The 20629-nt window shown below is 49.6% G+C and overlaps 1 protein-coding gene and 1 non-coding gene across 6 annotated transcripts in view; one reads left to right on the forward strand and one right to left on the reverse strand.

Annotated features, from left to right (window-relative positions):
- SLC29A1 (solute carrier family 29 member 1 (Augustine blood group)) overlaps nt 1-20629 on the reverse strand; it is a 1214204-nt gene that overhangs the window by 317656 nt on the left and 875919 nt on the right. The window lies entirely within an intron of this gene.
- LOC146813708 (U6atac minor spliceosomal RNA) lies at nt 20245-20369 on the forward strand. Its single transcript, XR_014965200.1, has one exon. It is a non-coding gene; the product is annotated as a U6atac minor spliceosomal RNA (small nuclear RNA).

Genomic DNA, 20629 nt, shown 5'->3' on the forward strand with positions numbered 1-20629 from the left:
CCTACAGCCACATGAAGGAAGCCCTCGTGGGCCGGTATGGACTCACCCCCGAAATGTACCGACAACGGTTCCGAGATTGCAAGAAGATACCGGGCACCACGTGGGTAGAGTACGTGAACTTTTACAGCGGAGCCTTGGACGGGTGGATCAAGGGCAGCAAGGTCTCCACCTTCAAAGAACTGTTTGATCTGATTGCCTGGGATTATTTAGCGGCCAATTGCTTTGTAGAACTGCGCCAACATCTCCTGGACAGTAAGCTCACCGACCCTCGGAAGCTGGCTGCTGAGGCTGATCGTTGGGTGAACACCCGGGCCACCCGGGGCCCCGTGGGGGACTACGGTCGCCACAGTCAAGGGCCACCCGCCAGAGGGGCGGAGGAAACCACGGCCGACCAAGAGACTTCCCCGGGGGGCCCTCACACAGCCCTCCCAGCAGCCCACCAGCGGCAGGTTCAGCCCCGTCCCCAGCCAGCGCCGGAGCCCCAGGGCGGCTAGGTCCACGAGCTAGGATCACCTGCTTCCGCTGCCAACAGCCCGGACACTACGCCAATGACCCCCAGTGTCCCCAGTATCAGCGAACCGCAACGACCAACCCCCCGGCCCGGCAGATGGCCTCCGTGGCTCTGGGGGAAGAGATGGAGGACTCCGAAGAATGGGAACCAGCGGCCATAGCCCTGGTCTCCCTTGGTGATCGAGAAATGGTCCCCGGGACACCCTTGCCCGCCAACACAAAGAAATACCGACAGCAGGTGACCATCAACGGCCACCGAGTCGAAGGCCTCCGCGACACCGGGGCGAGTGTCACCGCGGTCCACCGCAGCCTAATTTCAGAAGACCAGATCCTAACCGGTGCCCTCTGTCCGGTCATATCCTCCGACAATTCTGAGAGCCTCTGCCAGATGGCTCTGGTGCCTTTCGAGTGGGGAGGAGTCTCCGGAGAATTGAAGGTAGCCGTCCGAACATCACAGCCCGTAGACTGCCTCCTGGGCAACGACCTGGAGAGTTCCCCATGGGGGCAAGTGGAACGAAGAGCCCATCTCGAGATGATGGGCCTACCAGAATGGGTCTGCGCCACCACGCGCTCCATGACCGCGCGATTGCCTCTCGCCGCGGGTAGCGAGGGCCGCGCCCCGAACACTGTCCCTGAGGACCGGGACGCCCTACCAGAGCCGGACAACCCTCCTTTGGACGGAGGAGAAGCCACTGACCCAGGAGAGGGGCCGGAACTGTCCGCCCCTGAGGCACTGACTGAGCTCGGAGAACTGCCCGAGATGGCCCAATGGCGCTTTGAGGGAGGGCCCTCCCGTGAAGAGTTCTGCCAGGAACAGGCCACCTGCCCTTCCCTCGTGGGACTCAGACAACAAGCCGAAGCCCAGTCCGCCGGTGACCGAACCGGAACCCATTGGGTCTATTGGGACAATGGCCTCCTATACAGCGAACAAAAGTCAGCCGAGCTAGGCGCAGCCCGAGTACTGGTGGTACCCCAGCGCTTCCGAAGCCTCCTCCTGGGCCTGGCCCACGATGTACCCTTGGCAGGACACTTAGGCCAAGACAAAACATATCAGCGATTAGTTACCCACTTCTATTGGCCCAAGATACGAGCGAATGTAGAAGTACACTGCAAATCCTGCCTCACGTGCCAGGGCAGTGGGAAGAGTGGGGGAAAACGCAAAGCTCCCTTACAACCGTTTCCCGTTGTGAGTACCCCGTTCGAGCGGGTCGGCATCGACATTGTGGGACCCCTGGATCCGAAGACCGCCCAGGGCCACCGCTTCATCCTTGTCCTGGTGGACCATGCCACCCGCTACCCCGAGGCCATTCCCCTCCGCACCGTGACGGCTCCCGTGGTGGGCCGGGCTCTCATGGGGATCTTCTCCCGTGTCGGATTTCCCCGCGAGGTTGTGAGTGATCGCTGCACTAACTTCATATCCCGCTACATGAAGTCCCTGTGGCAGCAGTGCGGAGTCACATATAAGTTCACGACCCCCTACCACCCCCAGGGCAACGGCCTAGTGGAACGCTTCAACCGAACCCTGAAGGGGATGATCCTGGGCCTCGAAGAGCCCCTGCGCCGGAGATGGGACGTCCTCCTCCCTTGCCTCCTGTTCGCGTACCAAGAAGTTCCCCAAAAGTCTCTGGGGTTCAGCCCCTTCGAACTGCTATACGGACACCCCGTCCGAGGGCCCCTGAGCCTGGTCAAAGAGGGCTGGGAGACAAGCCCCCGGGGGACACCCCCTGATGTGTTCCGCTACATCCTGGCGCTCCGCAACCAGACTAGGAAGTTCAGAGAACTCGCAGAGGCTAACCTCGAGGCCAGCCAAGAAGAAATGAAGCGCTGGTATGACCAGAACGCAACCCTGGTCGAGTTCCAGCTGGGCCAGCAGGTTTGGGTCATGGCCCCGGTGAAGCCCTGCGCCCTACAAGACAAATGGACTGGTCCCTTCAAGGTGATCGAGCGGAAGAGTCAGGTCACGTACCTGATCGATGTACAGTCCCCACGGAACCCCCTCCGGGTCCTCCACGTGAACCGTCTCAAGCCCCACTTTGTGAGAACGGAGTTAAGTTTGCTACTGGCCACCGATGATGGGGCGGAAGAAGACACCGACCCCCTGTGCGCTAAAGACCTGGATGGTTCCGTGGAGGGAGTGAGACTTTCAACCACTCTCACTCCCCAACAGTCCGACGACTGCCGCCAGCTGCTCAGACAATTCGCAGACCTCTTCTCCCTCATTCCAAGGGTCACCGACTGGTGTGTCCACGACGTGGACACCGGCGACAGCCCGCCTGTGAGACACCGAGCCTACCGGGTGCCTGACCGGGTCCGCACCTGCATCAAGACCGAGGTACAGAAGATGCTAACCCTTGGGGTAATCGAACCCTCCGACAGCCCCTGGGCCAGCCCGGTAGTCCTGGTCCCGAAAGCAGCTTCCCCTGGGGTCGCCCCCGAACTAAGATTCTGTGTGGACTACCGGGGGCTCAATGCGGTCACCCGAGCAGACGCTCACCCTATTCCCCGCGCCGACGAGCTCATCGACCGCCTTGGGGCTGCACGGTTCCTCAGCACTTTCGACCTGACCTGCGGATACTGGCAGATTGCTCTCACGGAGGGAGCGAAAGAACGCTCCGCCTTCTCCACACCAGATGGACACTACCGCTTCAGGGTCATGCCGTTCGGGATGAAGAATGCCCCAGCCACGTTCCATCGGTTGGTGAACAAGGTCCTGGCCGGACTCGAGGAGTTCAGCGCAGCGTACCTTGACGACATAGCCGTATTCAGCTCTCAATGGCACGAGCATCTCCAGCACCTCCGGCAAGTACTAATGGCCCTGCGCCAAGCCGGACTAACCGTGAAGGCCAGCAAATGCCAGCTCGGGCAAGGCTCCGTGGTCTACCTGGGGCATCAGGTGGGCAGCGGGCAGGTCGCCCCCCTCCAACCGAAGATCGACGCCATCAAGTCCTGGGAGCCCCCCACCACTCAGACGGAAGTCCGGGCCTTCCTGGGCCTTACAGGGTACTACCGGAGGTTCATTAAAAACTATGGTAGCCTCGCGGGGCCCCTCACGGAGTTGACCTCCAAAAAGCTCCCGAAGAAGGTGCAGTGGACCCCCCCCGTGCCAGCAGGCGTTCGACGCCTTGAAAACCGCCATGTGCACTGCCCCCGTACTCAAGGCCCCCGACTACTCCCAAGAGTTTGTGGTCCAGACCGACGCATCCGAACACGGCATCGGGGCCGTCCTCTCGCAGTTCAACGACAAGGGCATCAATCAGCCCATAGCCTTCATCAGCCGAAGGCTGCTGCCGCGAGAGCAGCGTTGGAGTACTATAGAACGAGAGACCTTCGCCGTAGTCTGGGCCCTCAAGAAACTACGGCCCTACTTGTTCGGAACCCATTTCCGAGTACAGACGGACCACCGGCCGTTGCAGTGGCTAATGCAGATGAGGGGAGAGAACCCCAAGCTACTACGATGGTCCATCTCCCTCCAAGGGATGGACTTCACTGTCGAGCATCGCCCCGGGACGGATCATGCCAACGCCGACGGCCTGTCCAGGTTCTTCCGCTTCGGCGAGGAGAACCCCCGAGTGGATGGATAGTTCTCCACGCCTTTCAGCTGGGGGGGACGCGTGTGAGACCGGCCTCACGGCGTTGCCCTCCCGATCATCCAGCCAACCTGCAACCACCCTCAAGACACGACATCTCCGACTCCGGCCGCCCCAGCCACCCAGATCCGAGGGCCGGCCAGAGCCCTGACAGACTCGACACCCTACCACGCATGTCCGACCGAGGGAGCGGGAACCCCCGAACCAGACCCAGAGGCGCCAGCCCAGTCACACCTCGAGTCGCCTTCCCCCGGGAAGACTCGATCGGCCACCAGGTCCCTGGGGAGCAGGCGCCTCCCCTGCCGAGCGTCTGGGGTCCCTCCCAGACCCACCTGAAAAGACCAAAGAAGTGAGCGGCAGGAAATCCCGCCGAACCCCCTCCGTCACCCCAAGCCCCCCTCTGCGAGGACTCCGGACTTCAAAGGGCAGGGGGAGTATAACAAGGGGCGCCGGGGGAACGAATGTAGAGAAGACCTGGAACCATCCGAGCCTGCTGATGCTGTCGCGGCTCCTGAACGCTGAAGTCACCTGGGCCTGCTGAGTGACTCGCGGTCTCTCGCTATTGAACCATCTGAGCCCTGCTGACGAGGTCGCGGCTCCCGAACACTGAACCACCTGGGCCTGCTGAGTGACTCGCGGCCCCCAGCTATTGAACCATCTGAGCCCTGCTGACGGAATCGCGGCTCCCGAACTCCGACCACCTGTGCCTGCTGAGAGACTCGCGGCGCTCCCCTTGAGGACGACTCGGTAAGAGATCGCCCAGAGACACGACACCCTCCAGCTCGAGGATTGTGAGCTATCCGCAGGGTACTTCGCAGAGACACTACCTTTAAAGACTGTCCCGCTACCCCCATTCCCCAACTACCGATTTGTGGTACCTTGTGCCGCTGCTGTACTGCTTGCACCTTGGATCATAAAGATCCCTTGAAACCATCGATAAAAGAACCTATCGTCCTACAAAGAATACGTGAGGTGTCACTCTGTTCGTCGTGTTAGCTCAGGGTGTGCGTGCCTGGTTCGGCCTACTTGGGAGAGGTGGGTCAAAGGGGTGGGCAAGACCGGTATCGAACCCCCCTCCGGCGAACGCCTTTCCAACACTTATCACATATAAGAGGATCTCGAAATCCATCCGATGTGCACTGTTCAAAAACCTTTCCTTTGTTTGATTGAATAAACTATAATGTTGTTCATGTATGAAAGGAACCCAAAGGATGCACATAACTGACATGCCTCTAAGTTCTCTACTAGCATTGTTGTCAGGGTGAGGAGGGAATCATAAATGCTTTTAGATCCATGTTTGAAAACTATCACTTTTAGACTGATACTTCTCAATGCACTGATGTAATCAGGTCCACTGATTTACACGTGTGAAGCGGTTCTGCGTGCTAATCAAAGACACTCTTTGAATTCTGAAGAATGTAGCACATTTTTGCACATTTTCTGAAACATGTCTTAATAAATGAAGGTGATCCTAAAGTTAAGCAGTGCAGGGACCGTAGATACTTCGTTTCTTTAACTGCAATTAACATTTAAATAAAGGCTTGCAGGTTTATAGAACATATGTTAATACTAGTGCTGAGTCGGTTGAACAGCAGGCCAGTGCTGCTTTTTCCTAGGGAACTGCCCTGATCTCATTTCTAAAGAAGCATTGGTAAAGCCAGTAGGTCTGGGTTGTTTGTGCTAAAGCATGGATCGTTAGCGCTTTCGACTGAAGTCAGCAGGCTGTAGTTGTAAACTAATCTCTCTTGCAGTTCAATGCAAGCTCTCGAGTGGAGGCCGAAGGATACACTCAGACAGCTAATGGCTTTAGATGACAAACACTCCACTGGGTTGAGCCAAGATGTGATTGACAAAGTATGAAGCCAATGGCTAAAAGAGTTTGATCAAACAAAGCCAATGGGTGAAAGGGGTGGACCCAACGCCCACCCCACGCATATAGTTAGCAATACGCCTGTTTGACACCTATGCTGTCTAAACCTAGACCTAACAAGCATTCACAAAACTGAAAGCTCTGGTTTTAATCTCTAAATTGGTTTGTGTTTTTACAGTAGAGCAAGACTTGTAGGAGGGAGTCATACAATTCAATGCAAGCATTCAACTGGAGGTGAAGATATATACTCAATAATACCCAATGGCATTAAGTGAGACATGAATACACCACTGGGCTAAGCCAAAACATGATTGACAAGTCGCCAGCCAATGGCTGATAGAGCCTGGTTGAAGAAAGCTGGTGATTGAAAGGGTAGGGCCCAAAGGCTACTCCATGCGCTATTGTTAGCAAAAGGTCTTCTGACAACTGCGCTGTCGAAACCTAGACCTAAAAAAAGATTGAATTTCACTGCTTACGTATTCGTGCTCATGTGTGTCTGTAATTGTTTTGTGTGTGTGCATGGACAGGGTGTGTGTACCCATGAGTCTGTGTAGGCACCAGGGGCTATATTACATATAGTATGCTGCGAGCGCAACAGGTGTGTGTGCGCCTGCTTTTTGTGCCCCTGGGCCCTATGGTGTTACAGAGCGGCCGCAGATGCTTCAGCGAACCCTTCCGTAACCATGATAGCGCTGATGCACATGTAGCGCCTTCAGAGCGTGTTCCATCATTTGAATGGGGAAGTGGCCCCATACAAATGAGGGAATCTCTTTGACTCAGCGCCCGCCCATATAATGGACGGGAGCACAGAGGCAAATTGGACCATATGAGGCGAACTGACAGTGCGACACAAAAAGGTGCCACAGTGTCAGTGCACCCCCTGTGGACAAACCTCTGGAAGGGTAGAAAGGGGTCCCATAGACCCCCTCTGACATCCCTCTGCAGGTGGGTGCAGTCACTCACTGCACCTACCTGCAGAGGGATCTCTAACCCCTCTTTGAAGTTCAGGTTGCCACATGCACTGAGAAACACAGAGCGGCTTTGAAGCATTCACTCCGTGTTTCACTGATTGTGCTGCACCCAGTTAAGCGTGAGTTCACAGCGGCCTTAAGGGCAGCGCATTCATCATAATAGCGAGCTCTGTTGCTGTCTGGTGCACCTGTTTAAAGGTGTGCCATGGACCTATCAGTAATATGTTTACACATCTGTATAAGTGTGCATCAAGTACACACACACACGTGTGTCAATGTGTGTGTTCATACACCAGATGTGTGCATAGACAACTGTATTTGCATGTATCTATGTTTATGTATGCACTGCTCGGTGCATTCATATCCATATGTGCCTGTGTGTAGATATGCATCAGTTGTGTAAATATGGGCATTTGACACAAAGCCCCTAAGGTCTGACTCCATGTTATGTAGGCTCTGGCTCCATCTTCTGTAGGCTCTGACTCCATCTTATGTAGGCTCTGACTCCATCTTATGTAGACTCTGACTCCATCTTATGTAGGCTCTGACTCCATCTTATGTAGGCTCTGACTCCATCTTATGTAGACTCTGACTCCATCTTATGTAGGCTCTGACTCCATCTTATGTAGGCTCTGACTCCATCTTATGTAGGCTCTGACTCCATCTTATGTAGACTCTGACTCCATCTTATGTAGACTCTGACTCCATCTTATGTAGGCTCTGGCTCCATCTTGGTCAATTGAGGTAGCCATCTTCCCTAACTTCGGCAATGGACGTTGCCATATTCCCCGATTTATGCAGAATCATTGCCATGTCTGCTGTTAAACGCATATGTCGCACAACCTTATCTTTCTAGGAACTGTGACCGCGTCAAGTGCTTTAATTAATGACATAGGTACAACATCTAATGCAAGATTTTGTCTGGGTCAAATGTCCACCATTCTCCATGTCAGAGTTAAATAAGAACACATACAGATAGAACCAAAATATTGTAGTCTGAATTGCCGTCCTTTTGCCTTATATATTCACAAGGAAACGTCTGGGACGCACACCTTGATGCACATAATCTATGTCCGACATTTCAATCATTATGTCAGAAATTTAAATTTCTGATAAGATTTAGGATACAAGGACGGCCACTTGACCACTTGTCAGGAGAGGTCCTTCGCCCACATTATCGCCCGAGGTTCTGCCAGAGACGGTCTCAGTTGCTGTCAGCACACTGCGCACCTCACAGATGCTACATCGTGCCTGAAGCTGATAAAGCCAAGCCCCGGAGGAAGCCAGACCGGCAGCATCACGGAGGAACTCTGTCTCCAGGCGTCCACTGATAAAGACATCCTTTGCTGTCAACAAGATATGCGCAAAAACAACAGTTGATGGACAGAATGCAGAACAATGTCATACATTCACCCTAGTACAGAGATCTGGGCCTAAATTCATCGCTTTTTTGCTCACCATGCCATTCCAGTTTGAACCCAGCCATATGCAAATCAGTCTTGACCCTGTGCCTCATGGGAACAGTCCAGCCCGAACTGCCAAGCCAGGTCCTCCCTGGACTGGAAACAAGCATCCTAGGACCGGTTTCGGGGTTTCACCCCTCTTCAGCCAGGATAGCTTTATTCCAGTGGCATGGAGAGCAGGGGACTCACGTCTGAGCATACCTGTCCCACTCGGGGTGACAAATGCAAAAACAACAGTTGATGGACAGAATGTAGAACAATGTCATACATTCACCCCAGTACAGAGATCTGGGCCTAAATTCATAGTTTTTTTTGCTCACCATGCCATTCCAGTTTGGACCCAGCCACATGCAAATCAGTCTTGACCCTGTGCCTCATGGGAACAGTCCAGTCCGAACTGCCAGGCCAGGTCCTCCCTGGAAAGAAGCCTAGGACCGGTTTCGGGGTTTCACCCCTCTTCAGCCAGGATAGCTTGACTCCAGTGGCGTAGTGAGCACGGGACCCACGTCTGGGCATATCATTCCCACATAGGGCGAACAGCAAAACACACAAGATGATGGGCCCGATTCACAGAATTAACTGAAGACAAAATCCTAAACGTACTACTTTTGGTATTCACAGAATGCACTTACTACTTTTGGTATTCACAGAATGCACTTACTACTTTTGGTATGCACAGAATGGATTTACGACTACTAACTTTACATCCGCACTCGGGTCGGAAATTCCGGGCCGGAGGCGGGACTTCCAGGCCGGAGGCGGAGCTTCCGGCCCAGAGGTGGGGATTCCGGCCAGTGGCGGAGATTTAGCCATGGCCAAAATCTCCTCCTCTGGGCCGGAAGCTCCGCCACTAGCCCGAAAGCCCCGCCTCCGGACTGGAAGCTCCACCTCCGGGCCGGAATTTCCGGCCCGAGTGCGGACGTAAAGTTAGTAGTCGTAAATCCATTCTGTGAATACCAAAAGTAGTAAGTGCATTCTGTGAATACCAAAAGCAGTAAGTGCATTCTGTGATTACCAAAATGGTAGTAAGTTTAGGATTTTGTCTTAAGTTAGTTCTGGGAATCGGGCCCGATGTTCTTTTTGCATTTGTCACCCCGAATGGGACGGGTATGCTCAGACGTGAGTCCCGTGCTCTCCATGCCACTGGAATCCAGCTATCCTGGCTGAAGAGGGGTGAAACCCCTAAACCGGTCCTAGGATGCTTGTTTCCAGTCCAGGGAGGACCTGGCCTGGCAGTTTGGGTTGGACTGTTCCCATTGGGCACAGGGTCAAGACTGATTTGCATATGGCTGGGTCCAAACTGGAATGGCCTGGTGAGCAAAAAAACGATGGATTTAGGCCCAGATCTCTGTACTGGGGTGAATGTATGACATTGTTCTGCATTCTGTCCATCAATAGTTCTTTTTGCATTTGTCACCCCGAGTGGGAACGGGTATGCTCAGACGTGAGTCCCGTGCTCTCCATGCCACTGGAATCAAACTATCCTGGCTGAAGAGGGGTGAAACCCCAAAACCGGTCCTAGGATGCTTGTTTCCAGTCGAGGGAGGACCTGGCTTGGCATTTCGGGCTGGACTGTTCCCATGAGGCACAGGGTCAAGACTGATTTGCATATGGCTGGGTTCAAACTGGAATGGCATCGTGAGCAAAAAAAGATGGATTTAGGCCCAGATCTCTGTACTGGGGTGAATGTAGGACATTGTTCTGCATTCTGTCCATCAATAGTTCTTTTTGCATTTGTCACCCTGAGTGGGACGGGTATGCTCAGACGTGAGTCCCGTGCTCTCCATGCCACTGGATTCAAGATATCCTGGCTGAAGAGGGGTGAAACCCCGAAACCGGTCCTAGGATGCTTGATTCCAGTCCAGGGAGGACATGGCCTGGCAGTTCGGGCTGGACTGTTCCCATGAGGCACAGGGTCAAGACTGATTTGCATATGGCCATGTCTGAACTGGGGTGGCATGGTGAGGAAAATAACCATGGATTAAACCCAAATCTGTGACTGGGGGTGAATGTTTTGCCAATGTGCAACATTCCGTCCATCTTCTTGTGTGTTTTGCTGTCAACAAGATATGCAGCACATTACTTCCTCCTAGACTGCAAGTTGGTCTGCCTTCCATGCTCTCATAGTATAGTGCATAGAAGCAGACCTTAGGGTGTTAGATCACATTTTAACAGTGTTGGAAATGTTAATTTTGTTCTCTTTATTAATAGCGTACCTTCTCGCTGTTTTTATAAAATTCTGTGTAGTTGTTTTAGATGTACTGAGAAACAGATTGTTCATGTAGTAATAAATACTTTTAACTAAAAGTGTTCATTCTTCTTAGTACAGCGTGTGTGAGTGCATGTGTGCATGTGTGTGTGCGAGTGTGTGTGTATATGTGTGTGTGCATGTGTGTGTATGTGCGTGCGTGTGTGTATATATGTGTGTGTGTATGTTTGTGTGTGTGTGTATGTGTGTATATATATGTGTGTGTGTATATATGTGTGTGTGGGTGTATATGTGTGTGTGTATATATGTGTGTGTGTAGATATATATGTGTGTGTGTGTGCGCATGTGTGTGCATGTGTGTGCGTGTGTGTATGTGTGTGTATATATGTGTGTGTGTATGTGTGTGTGTGTATGTGTGTATATATGTGTGTGTGTGTGAGTGTGATATTGAGAATAATGAAATAGGTTGGTTACTGTTTCAATGTTGCCCCTGACCCCTTTACCTGAGTATTAGTAACCCAAAAGCAATAACTATTCCTTCAATATCTCATTGATTAGTTTTCTGCGGGCTACAATGACCTGTTTTTCACATTCATCGTGGGGCATTGAACCACGTTCACCTATGTCACCCGTGGGTGGAAAAGCCCCCCTTGTAGAGTTTTGTCAAAGTTGTAACTTTTTGAAATAATGTTGTGCATGTGCATGCTCCAGGTGTGTACACACATAGGAATGTCTGTTTATGCAGCTTCGAGGTGTGTGCATTTATGAGTATGTTTGTATGTGCCTGAATGCACCAGGTATGTCCAAGTGTGTGCACACATAAGCATGCCATGTATGCATGTACCTGTATATGTTTGCTGTTGGTGTGCCCAATTACGAGTGTACCTGGGAGTAAGAATGAATCAGCTGTGTACATGTTGGTGTGTGCATGCGGCCGATGTGTGCATTCATGAATGTGTCTGTTTCTTCCTGTACAAATGTCTTGTATGCACGGTAAAAGCTGAGAACATTTATACAGTATTTTATTGTATTGTGGTGTAGCATTTGTAGAGCGCCTCCTAACCCAATGTGGGGGCTAAAGCGCTTACCCATTTGTATAACAAGCTCCACTCTGTGGGGTGTGTGGTGGGGAGAGGGTCGTTTTTAGGTCTCGCCTTGCTATCGCGTAAGCGATCGCAAGGCGAGACTATTGTAAGGGGCTCCCAAAAGTGCTCCGAAAAGTGAATTGCATGGCGAGCACGCGCTCAATCGCGCGCATCGTGCCGCCATGCAATCCGTTTGGCATCGCACTTCAAAGGGTCCGCTCCCCCACCTGGAATGCGCTCCCCCGCCCCCGCCAAGCGCGCACGCCATGCTCGGCCGGGCTTGTCTTGTTTTTTCTTGTCCCCTCTCCTTCTTTTTTTGCACTTTCTTTATCGCTTGTTTTCTTTTTGTAAGACTCACAGTTTTCTATCTATGCTTCATTCAGTTGCTTCTTGTTCTTTCTTCTGTTACTTATTTATATTATGCATTGTTTTCGTTTTCCGGAGCACTTTGTCTTCTCCATGGACCCTTTCATTCTATTGTTTGGCAAACACGAGTCTCCAGTTCCATGGTGCGTGCAATCCTCCTGCCTTTCCTGCGCTGATTCCTCTGTCTCTTCCTTTCCATCACAGAATCCCTTTTCAAATTATACGGAGAACCAAAAGAAATCCTTAATGGAAGAAACGAAAGGTAAATCCACTCAAAGCCACGGAGCTGCCCTCGAGGACGCTGGAGAGCTGTGCGCGCAGCTGTGCGTGGCAGCCCTCGCTGCACAGGAAGCTGCCTCGTGCAGACGCGCGCAGGTACCACTCCTCCCGCGCCCTCTCACGGCTTACTTTGTGTACAGCTCGTGGGGAGCGTGTATGCCTCCCGGGGTGCTTCGTGTGCGCCTCCGGCCGGTCAAACTATGAGCGCAGGCACCATCGGCACCCTTGGCGTGCCCCCGCAGGCACAGAGTGCTGCCCTGTGTACAGCCCAGGGAGGGCACGTGCGCAGACCTTTAGATGATCTGTACTTTGTGCCATGCCCCAACGAATAAAACGGCGCTCTCTATCAGGCGCGCGACTACCGGTGGGCTGAGCGGGCTTTAGCACCCCTCGCCCCTCCCGGTCAGGTTCTGTTGTCTAGGCTGGCTGGGCTGGGGCTGGTGGCCTGACCTTCAGCCACAATAACAAGGTATTCCTCCTGGGAGAAGAGTTGCAGCCCTGACAGTCCTATGTGTGTCTTTCCTTTGACATTCGAAATACAAATGCCTGTTCTCATTACATAACGCCTGTTCCTTTCCATAATAGAGTCGTGACTCGCTATTCAAAGTGATGGGGTGAAATGGGCCAATGGGTCAAAGCTGCAATTATCGCATCCCTCACCCACCAACGAATGACAGCCAGGGTACCGAGCAGCTCATTCCCTCGAACCAAAGAGATAGAATAAGTATCCATCAAATGGCAGTGAAAAGATGGACCATTTTTGGCCAGAAGGTATCTCCTTCCATTAAGTCTATAAAGTTAGCCTCGTATATTAAAGTATAACACACATTTTAATAGCATCTTGTCTCATGTTTTCTTGGTGCTGTGAAGACATCGATATTGTGCAACACTAATTAAAGAAAGTGCACAAAGGATATATCGCTTTTTGTCAGCAAGGGAAAAAAATGCTCCATTCTGTTCAATGGATTGGAAGGAGGAAGTATGAGTGGGCCAATCCCTAAGGGGGGGGGGAGAAGTGCTAAGTGGTTGTAGGATGAGGAACAAAGGAAGGGCTCAGAAGGATGCAGAAGGGCTTGTTGCTCTGGGACAAGAGAATGATGCACTTTGTGGCAGAGAATTTCGAACTGTTTGGTGTTTTGCACGTGCCCACTACAACCTCAATAGAGATCTAGAGAAGGAGGCACTAAAAGAGAGACTTGGAGAGAAAGAGGGAGCGACTGAAAGAAGCCTAAAATAGACACCCAGAGAAAGTGACAAAGACCAAGGGAAATTTTAAGTTGATAAGAGAGATACTCATCGAGACACAAAGAGGAAGAGAGAGAGAAACATATTAGTGATTCAACTTAAATAAACTGTTAACTTAAACTTTTAGAGCAAAGAGACTTCAGTTGTTGTCTCTGTCTTAAGAAGTCACATTGCTTATTTGTATAGCGCTTTAAGATCATTTAAAAGCACAAAGTGAGAGAGAAAACTTGGGTAAGGCACATACAATAAAAAAGGATTCTTGTGGGTGAAGCAGGTATTGCCCAAGACATTGGTATCTCACTGGATTTATAGGTAACCTACATTAGGTATTTCACAACAGGGAGGGAGTGAAGAAAAGGACATGAAGTGGGTGGCAGGAGGGATGATGGGAGGGAAGTAGGTTTTGAGGTGTCAGTGAGATGAATCACATAGTGACAGTGCTTTGTAAATCATGGTACACTACCAGGGATTGTTACATAGGTCAGAAAGTGCCCCATTGAGGCAGAAAACTGCTCATTCGCTCTGCATTATCTAAAGGCTGACCTCCTATGTGCCTCCTCCTAATAATAACGTTTCACTGTATGCCCACTGCTAAAGATGGACTAAGTTTTGTAGGAATAACTTGGGTGCTAGGAGGGCAGGGAAGGTATCAAGGTTAGGCATTAGGCCATTTTACAATTGTTTAAGGGGTGTGAGCGAATGGGTTAGATTAAGTGGAGGAGCAGTGATCCTTAGTCATGTTTATTCAAAATTGTTTTCTTAAATGTTCTAAATTTTCACACATCACTGCTGGTAGAAACCAGTCTACCATTGGTCTATAAATTCACTTCTATGCTTCCACTGAACATTACCCCAAGACGTGATATTTAATGAGCCTTTTACCCCACACAAGAATTCCAATTAAATATATATGCTATGTGTAAAACATTAAGTTAAATTTCACAGACGTAAGATTTTAAGTTGTTGCTTTTTTCCCCTGCACTATTTCGGCATATTTCTAGAAAGTAGTATTTAAACTTCTGCTGATAATAATATTCATGTATGGGGTACCCATTGATCTTCTTAAATATAACCCAGGTTTCTAGACCCCGTTACTATCAAATGTTTTTAACCGTTTAGGATGCTCTTCCGTACCAAGCACATGGTCAACTTCAATAATACTACCAGTATTTAAGAAGGGAAACCGATTGGATCCAAGATGTTACAGACCAATCTCATTAATTGACACACCACTAAAAATTCTGGGAAGAGCCGTTTATAATCGGACTTAAGATTGGGCAACTGAGATAGAAATTTTTAGTCAATGTGGCTTTAGATCAAAACTTGGTACGGTAGAACTATGTCTCAATCCTAATCTTTTGATAGGCCAATGTACAATAGCACAAAACTCCCAAATATTTCTGGCATTCATGGACCTGATCACAGCGTTTAACAGTATAAACCATTCAAAGCTGTGGTCTATTCTTTTAACCCTTGGTATGGATGCAGCACTGGTGCACTTTATAGCCTATTTGCACAGAGACATGAAAGCCAGAATAAGAACAAATACCGAAGGGGCGGTGTCAGCGGTAATCGGAATCTTCAGGGGAGTAAGACAGGGATGTGTTTTAGCCCTACTTTTATTTATTTTATATCTAAATGATCGTCATCCATTTTTACTTACCATTACCCCTGAGCTCCCCAAAGTTAAGGGCTTTTTCCTTCCGTCGCTGTTGTATGCTGATGACGCAGTTTTAATGGAATGTACCCCAAGGGCTCTACGACAGTTAGTGTTTTGATTTGTACATTTTCTGAAATCCCTAGATCTGCACACCATTTTTAATAAATATTATATGATGTCCTGTGGCCCGAAGAAACTGAGCCTGGAAACACTTAAGATGGGGCAGGTCTCTCTAAAATGCACTTGCACTTTTTCATATCATGGACCAAACCTGTTACGAAGCAGCAATAATTTATTAAGTGCAGTTCATTCGCTGCTTAGTTTTCAGAGGAAGGGAGGAGCTCTTCTTCCTCTCCTGCAGATTTTTAAAATGAAGTGCAGATCAATAGCCACATACGGGCCAGAGGTCTGAGATATTAACTAGTGCAATTCAATTTAAGTGGAAGAAAACATTTCCCATAGTGAATTGAATATCCTGTTTATTGAGGATTATATATATATGCCGGACCCCCACTTTTATGGCATGCCCTATGTAGGGACACGGAGGCAAGTCTCACAAAAGATATATTCGAGACGGTCTCGTCTGTGAAAAGGGAAAGTGTATTCTGTGGCTGGCAACCATGGAATCTCGCCTACAGAAAGTAGGATAACATCACTTATTTGAAAATCCGGAAGGACCACCAAATGTTAATAAAAAGGCGCTTCAAATGGCTCTGTACAATTCTCGCAAGGCTGACAGATCGGCAACTGAGGTCTTAAAGTCAAGTGTAGCAGCGTATATGAATATACGAGTAGACAGAATAATGGCGATGTATCTAACAAAACCTTTGGGGTGATGGGAGAGATGTCTGTTGTTCTGTTTTAGGGTGATACAGTGAAATATATGTTATGCTTCCCCTCAGGATTTCAGGATAATTTAGACTCCACCCCCTGTGGTTTTTACTCTTTTTACACTAAAATAATTTTACTTCCCCTAATTAAAAGGCTTGCCACCAGAGACTGTAGAGAAGCACATAGGAAGCTGTTCCTACTCGCCAATGATGAAATCATCTTTTATATGGGAATGTTTCTGAAAACTGCATTTCCGTCATGTATGTCAATGAACACAGACTAGAAATGGACTATTGTTGGTTTAAAGTATATGGTCATGACTTTTAATCATCCTAATGTTAGTTTTAGTGGTTTCAGGATTTTAAAAGGTATTTCTAAGGACAACCCCAGTGAAGAAAAAAATTAACTGAATGGTATACGGGATAGTGACGCTAAGTCATTTTAATCACTAACATGGCGGACTATTAAGCAGGTTTTTAGGTCTCGCCTTGGCAGTGCATGCGCTGTCTCAGCAAGACATAAAGTAATCTATATGTTGGGTGAAACTCTGTGTAATTTGTCATACCGCTTGCGATTCGTTTAACTGTGGCATTGCTATTCTTATCTTGCTTTCTGTTGGCTGTTGATCCGATATGTAACTTCCATGTAGTCCGGGAGCAGCGGCGCCTAACTACAGATTTTGTCCGCTCGCACTTGTTGTAATTAGCAGCGGCGCGCAGCGCAGTGTGCCATCTGTTTCGGGTCACGCTACGCTTGTTTAACTTGTTTGTATTACATCGATCTTCTGGAAGGCAGGCTCTTTGTATTTGCGCAGTGCCCTTTCATGAGCACTGCGCTGGTTTTGCTTTCCCTCTTGTGTCTCCTCGCTCCTCCACTCTACACTCTTTGCTGTCCCTCCCCCTCCCTTCAAATCAGTCATGGGCCTCTCTCAGTCAGTTCCTCATGATTTATTCTAAAGCTTGCTTTGTCTTGGAGCACCCCGTGCAGTGCTCGTATTTTCAGACCACTCGTTCCGTCTCATTTAAAAAAAAAAAAATACAGTTTTATATGGGTGGGAATGCCACTCAAATGTATTACTTAGAGGGCTCTACATGATCGCCAGTTACTTTGCACAAGGAAATGTTCGTGTTTGCAGGAACATGTTGATTTTGTGATTTGCCCAAGTTCACAGGATGTTGTGCCGGCGCTGAGACTCAAACCTGGTTTTCAGCCCCATCATAGTTGGCAGTTCTGGCCTTAACGCCAGGCAGAAGGTGCCAAGCGGTCAGAGGCTGGGGTCACGCAGAAGAGAAGCAAGAGATAGGGGCGGGCTGCACGGCCCTATTTGCGCTTGTGAGTTCTCCATGCCATTCCCCATTTTACCTTTGTTACAGGCTGTAATGCTTTTTTTTGGTTTAGGTCTAGTGCGTCAGCTCTATCCACCAGGCATCTGCGCCCATTAAGGGGCAGTTCATTCCGTTGTTTTGCCTGATATCCTCATCGAACAAAATTTGTTTGCAGAAGCCATTCGGTTGCATACCCGTTTGATATAAACTACAGATGTTTAGTCTGACATTATGTTTAAAATATATGTATAATTTTGATATGTTTACACCGTTACTTCTCTAGCGTGGGTTTTTGTTTCAGTAATGTTTTTGTTATTTATTTCTGATTCGACAAAACTTGATCGAATCACAACTTCAACCTTTTTATTGTTTGTTTTATTACACAGCGCCTTCCTCGGATACTGTTAGGGCACGTTTGAGTACATTTCGCTGTATGGGCTTGTTAGGGTAGAAAGACCAAGCCCTACACAATGTTTTGTAAAATACCGTGCGCCTCTCTACATACTGTCATGTTTAATTCTTTTTTCGTACCATGTTACATGCCGTCAAAGACCCTCAAAGGTTAGTGTATTCTAGAGGTGTGATATAGTCGAGGGTGTTGGATTACGGTACGGCTCAAATGCAGGCTCTTAGGGACGGCTTGAAACGATCAGGTAGGGGCTGCTTGAGATGTCAGGAGCGATCTAATGTTTAGGACATGTTACTCATTTCTTTCGCACTCCGTTTTTCACAGGATACAGTTCTGCGCGTATTTCTTTAATTTACACACATTCTTCGAACTCTTGAGCTGCCATAGTTTTAATGCAGCACTACCCGTATTCCCGACCCTTCAAACCTTTAGTGGGACAGTGCTTGCACTCCTGACTTTTAACGGGAAAATGCCTGTGCCCCTAAATTGGCAAACCTTATATATGACAGAACATGCTCTCATAGAGAGGTTGGTACATCATGTGTCAACACCTTCCTCAACAATGCAGTTGTAATACTTCCGGTTGGGGAGCACGCACAAAATAATCTGATCAGTGCGTCAATGCTTTTATTTGGACATTATCCTAACTTTCCAGGAGGAGTGACATATGGTCGACACTGCAGTAAACACACATGTGGTCAGCCTCCACTGGGAGTGCAAAGGCTGGTTTGGGACTCTCCTAAAACCGTCCTAGATTGGTATGATGCGTGCTTTTTCTGCTTCTGCATGGCCATTCACTCCGGTTTTCCCTTCTCTGCCTTAAACCATCTAGTGGACTACTTGCTAGGACACAACATTTTTTGTGTGCGTCTTGTTCTTGTCTTCTTTATTTCCTGCCTCAGTGTGGGGTTCACAGTCTTTTTTTTTTTTAAGTTTCAGAAAAGCAAACGCTGCAAAATCCAAATGTGGCATAAAACACCATAAACGCGGTTTACACTCTTTACTCATGCCTACATCACATGGATTCCTTGTTTTGTTTTCCTGTTGCTCGTTGCCAGTGTTATGTATGTAGCTTTCTCTTCAGGCCAAAGGTACCTTACATTGTCGCAAAAACCAGTTAAAAAGCATTTGCAATGTAATAGTTCTCGCAATTGAGAGATTTTGAGCTATTGGCATTGTAAATGACAATTCCTTTTACTAATGTGTTTAAAAAACCTGCAATATTAAAAGGCATTGTCATTTACAATATCAATAGCTCAAAGTTTCCAAAATGCGAGACCTATTGCATTGCAAATGTAAGGCTGCCCGGGGGGGGGGGTCGCGCAGCGGCCCGCCCCTTGGAGGGCGGCCGCCTTAGTGCCACAGGAAGGCACAGGGGTGGGAGGTCGAGTCCCTGGGCTAGTCCGGGGGAGACCCCAACAGATAGCTGTTTCCGGCGAGGGCGGGCAGGAGACAGGGGTACTTATACTGTCTCCGCCCCCTCCTCGTCCTCTTGTCCGCTCGTTCGCCTTGGCGCCGGTCGTTCCCCTGGGTCTCGCGGCGGGTCTATCCTTGTGATCCCGGTTATCCCGGTAAGTGTTGGTGATTGATTGGAAGCGAGAGTCTCTGTGGAGCGGCGGGTGATCTTGGTGCCATTGCGTGGCCGGGAGGGCCCGGATCGGTGCTTTTATTAAGGCATTCGTGGCTGCGGGGCTGTAGCTCAAGGTTAGAGCGCATGCGGTGCATGCCTGTGGCCCCAGGTTCGATTCTCCGGGATCTCCGCTTCTGTCACAGTGCTGCCGACCTCGGAGCAGGGGACCAGGGTGCGAGAGTCGGAATTGTCTTTTTGAGAGCACGGTTGTCATTATGCCAGGGGGTGTAGCCCAGTGGTAGAGCGCAGGGATTGCGTAGAGGAGGCCCCGGGAGGGCTGGATTTAGGACGGTGCGACCGTGGTGCTAGCTTCGTGTGGGCGCCGGGTTTGGATGTTTATTAGGCTTTTGAAGCACCGGATGCTGCGTTTCTTTCAGATCTCACATGTGGGTCAAGTTACTCGTGTGATTAATTTCCTCCGGGAGAGATCAGCATTTTGTAGAGTTGAGGTTTAGACTAACGGGAAGTTAGTGCAGAGGGTAGCTGTTCCTGCTGCTAAGAACGTGTGCCAAGTAGATTACAGAGTGCGTTTGATGGAAATAGGTCAGCAGGTTACTGTTTTCAAAGGAGGCACCCCTTGTTACTCACAAGTTACAACTTAAAGTACGTTATTCAACCGTGAACTATAAACGTTCATCCTATAACTGCATGCACACCGCCAAGCATACATTAAGAGAACATTGTTTACTTTGCAAAAAGGGTTAATTTTGGGAGGCGGGAGCTTGCATAGCGCGCGTTTGACCCGAATCGGGCAGCATAGCGCTTTCTTGCACCAGTTGCCTCACATGCTGGCATGTACGGATAGTGTTGGCTGAAAGGAGAGAAGGTTAGCACTTCCCGTGACAAGGATGGAAGGGGTGTCCTAGTGGCCTTTACAACACATGCACGGTTAAGGCACCGATACTTACTTACTGGCGTCTAAACCATGTCAGGCATGATGCGCGTTTTAGTAATACAGTGCAGCAACGCATGATTAAGAAGGGAAGTTAGCGCTATTGGTTTGTCGAGGAGAGGATGTGGACCGTCGGCTACGCTGCGGCGAGGTCGCGTACACGTGAGAAGTCCCTGGGTGTGGAATGCGGGTGGCTTTGATCTGGGGAGTCCAGGTTCGGGCCTCAGCGTGGGCATTGTAGGGAGAGGCGGTGTGGCCTCAGGCACGTGCGCGCGGTCGCAGGCTGGTCTTTGTTTT

The sequence above is a fragment of the Triturus cristatus genome, chromosome 6 (assembly GCF_964204655.1).
Source record: "Triturus cristatus chromosome 6, aTriCri1.1, whole genome shotgun sequence".
Classification (NCBI taxonomy): Eukaryota; Metazoa; Chordata; class Amphibia; order Caudata; family Salamandridae; genus Triturus; species Triturus cristatus.